This window comes from Bos taurus, chromosome 15 (genome assembly GCF_002263795.3).
Source record: "Bos taurus isolate L1 Dominette 01449 registration number 42190680 breed Hereford chromosome 15, ARS-UCD2.0, whole genome shotgun sequence".
Lineage (NCBI taxonomy): Eukaryota > Metazoa > Chordata > Mammalia > Artiodactyla > Bovidae > Bos > Bos taurus.
Genome location: NC_037342.1, coordinates 67547125 through 67550894, shown reverse-complemented (window position 1 = coordinate 67550894; position 3770 = coordinate 67547125). Strand labels below are relative to the sequence as shown.

General features: G+C 44.9%; 1 non-coding gene across 1 annotated transcript; it reads left to right on the top strand.

Annotated features, from left to right (window-relative positions):
* Positions 1 to 1507: 1507 nt before the first annotated feature.
* TRNAG-CCC (transfer RNA glycine (anticodon CCC)) lies at positions 1508 to 1580 on the top strand. The gene has a single exon. It is a non-coding gene; the product is annotated as a tRNA-Gly (tRNA).
* The last annotated feature ends 2190 nt before the right edge of the window (positions 1581 to 3770 follow it).

The window sequence follows — 3770 nt, the reverse complement described above, 5'->3', positions numbered from 1 at the left end:
ATATTCAAAAGCAGAGACATTATTTTGCCAACAAAGGTCCGGCTAGTCAAGGCTATGGTTTTTCCTGTGGTCATGTATGGATGTGAGAGTTGGATTGTGAAGAAGGTTGAGGGCCGAAGAATTGATGCTTTTGAACTGTGGTGTTGGAGAAGACTCTTGAGAGTCCCTTGGACTGCAAGGAGATCCAACCAGTCCATTCTGAAGGAGATCGGCCCTGGGATTTCTTTGGAAGGAATGATGCTAAAGCTGAAACTCCAGTACTTTGGCCACCTCACGCAAAGAGTTGACTCATTGGAAAAGACTCTGATGCTGGGAGGGATTGGGGGCAAGAGGAGAACGGGACGACAGAGGATGAGATGGCAGGATGGCATCACTGACTCGATGGACGTGAGTCTGAGTGAACTCCGGGAGTTGGTGATGGACAGGGAGGCCTGGTGTGCTGCGATTCATGGGGTCACAAAGAGCCGGACATGACTGAGCAACTGATCTGATCTGGTATGCAGTAAGTTGACTGGAGAGGGCTTACAAACTTGGAATCCATGTAGCAAGTCTTCCCTTTTGGCTCAGTGGTAAAGAATCCACCTGCCAATGCAGGAGACACAAGTTTGATCCCTGATCCGGGAAGATTCCACTTGCCTTAGGGTCACTAAGCCCATCCATGAGCCACAGCTATTGAGCCTGTGCTCCAGAGTCTGGGATCTGCAACTTCTAAGCCCACATGCCACAGCTGTGATGCCCAAGCACTCTGGAGCCTCTGTTCTGCAGCAAGAAAAGCCACTGCAGTGAGAAACCAGTGCACCCCAACTAGGGAGAAGCCCCCTGCTTGCCGCAACTAGAGAAATGCCTGTGGAGCAACAAAGACCCAGCACAGCCAAAAATGAATGAATACATAAATAAATAATTTTTTTAAAAAACCCATATGAGACCTGAAGGAAACAAGATTGGGCAAAACAAGGCTAAAGTCAACTCCCTGGAGATCACTGAAGCTTTGACAATGCTTCAGGGTCATTGACCCTTGAGAAATGGGACTTAGTCACTGTATACCTCCATTAACAAGCCATTAGATTAGAATTTTCCCCAGGAAGGAGGACATTGTGTGAAAGGTCTCCCATCACCTGATGGCAACTCCTAGAAAGCACTGAGGGCTCGGGCGAAACCAAACCTCATCCCTTCCAGCAACTGGTAAAATAAGTCTCTCAATCCAGAATAGGGATCTGGGCCAGCAGCAGTGTGGCTGAATAGCAACCAGAATAGCAACCAGCTTTCCAAAGTGGTCGGATATCCACTGGTTCAAATATTTACTGCATCTCTTGAAGAATATCAAATGAAAGGAAACTGCTTCTTATGGCAAACATCGTTAATGTCCTCTTCACCTTCCACTGTCACCACCCATATAAAGAATGGACATTCTTCATCCAAATTGTCTCTTCCACTTATCAAACCAAATGAAGTCTTTTGTGAAAGAACAAGAGGAACATAGAGTTTAAGGAGAGTGATAGAGGGGACTTCCCTGGTAGTCCAGTGGCTAGAACTCTGTGCTCCCAATGCAGAGGGCCTAGGTTTGATCCCTGGTCAGGGAACTAGATCCCATATGCTATAGCTAAGAGTACCAGGAGGCACTAATGGTAAAGAACCTACCTGCCAATGCAGGAGACCTGAGAGACATGGGTTTGATCCCTGGGTTGGGAATATCCCCTGGAGAGGGCATGGCAACCCACTCCAGTACTTTTGCTGGAGAATCCCATGAACAGAGGAGCTTGGTGGGTTACAGTCCATAGGGTAGCAAAGAGTTGGACAGGACTAAAGTTCCTTGGCACGCACACATGCAAGAGTTCACTTGCTGCAACAAAAGATCCCGCATGCTGGAACAATAACCTGATGCAGCCAAATAAATAAGTAAAAAGGAATATTACAAAAGAGGAGTGATAGAGCTCTTATGATACATGGAGAGATGTGGAGTTTTCTATACTAACAGAAAGGTTTGGTGAGTAGTAAAGAAATATACCTAGATAGCATATTGAAAAGCAGAGACATTACTTTGCCAACAAAGGTCCATCTAGTCAAGGCTATGGTTTTTCCAGTGGTCATGTATGGATGTGAGAGTTGGACTGTGAAGAAAGCTGAGCACCGAAGAATTGATGCTTTTGAATTGTGGTGTTGGAGAAGACTCTTGAGAGTCCCTTGGACTGCAAGGAGATCCAACCAGTCCATTCTGAAGGAGATCGGCCCTGGGATTTCTTTGGAAGGAATGATGCTAAAGCTGAAACTCCAGTACTTTGGCCACCTCATGCAAAGAGTTGACTCATTGGAAAAGACTCTGATGCTGGGAGGGATTGGGAGCAAGAGGAGAAGGGGACGACAGAGGATGAGATGGCAGGATGGCATCACTGACTCGATGGACGTGAGTCTGAGTGAACTCCGGGAGTTGGTGATGGATAGGGAGGCCTGGCGTGCTGCAATTCATGGGGTCGCAAAGAGTCAGACGTGATGAGTGATTGAACTGAACTGAAAAAAATATACCAGGAGCTGGACCCAAGAGGTAGAAGACCCACTAACTAAGGCCTAGTGACCAATCACTGTGAACAGCGTTATTTTAGAACTTGTTACCTTTCTGCGCTCAGTCATTGTGTACCAGCCCCTCCCTCAACCTTTACTCCAGGGCAAGCTTTTGGCCACATGAGTGTAGAGCCTGTTACAGTCATCGCCCCATCACTTTTCAGCATCTCACCTGTTGATAACCCAGCAGGAGCGAGGTATGTTTGTACCAGATTTTGTTCTGACTTCCCCTTCACACCTGTCATCCCAAGAAAATGATTTGGCACCTATACACTTAATAGAGTAATATCAGGAAAGTCCTGGCATTTGAGAAGAGGAAACTGATCTTAAGTTAAAAAATTCTTTGAACTGTGAAAGTAATGAATGACACTCCCCTTTACATCATTATTTTACACTTTGGTGCCTTTTAAATTTTGGTTTCATGTCCTAACCTAACTTTTCGATGTCAAAAGTAAACCCTTTGCAAGGACAGAGAATTATGCAAGCTCATGGTCACTGACATGCTGTAAAAGCAGATAGCTCTGATTTTCAAGTTTGATGTTTTTAAATGCAGGTATCAAAGTGCCTCTTTCCAAGTAATCTGTTAATCAAGGGATTACTGTACCTCTGACACTCCCATCAGTTATCCCCGAGGCACGAAGGAAACTGATATTCATTTCTTCATTTTCTTTCCCAATTAAGAAAGAGCAAGTGAGTTCAGATGACTTGTCTAGGGTCACAGAGCAAGTCACAGAGCAAGTGGTGAAAATCTGAATCTATTAATTCCATTCGAGCAGGATGTATTGGGCATTGCGAGGAAGCACTGCTCATTCTGTGACCACAGAGCAGACAGAAGTCAGATATTCACTACTAAAATGTTCTCAGGGTGAGACCCATTGACCTGCAGAGGATTGATGGAGCCCTCAATGTCGCCAAGCCCACTGCGGGAAGCGCACCAGTAAATTAAGCCTTGGCTTATGATTTGTCATTCAGTCCTCAGTAACAACTTAAGACGAATCAGGGAAACAGCATATTTTCAAATACAGTAAGTGACGAGCACAAATACTTCTTTAGTCCATATTTTCTTCAATTTCCACAAACAAGGCATAAGCTGAAAGTTATGTCCATAATGTCTTTTATAAATTATGAAAATGCCTGCAATCTACTTTCACATAATTCTGAAGGTCTTTGCAGATCCTGTTTGAAACGGATTTACCCAAGAACTCCAGTAAATG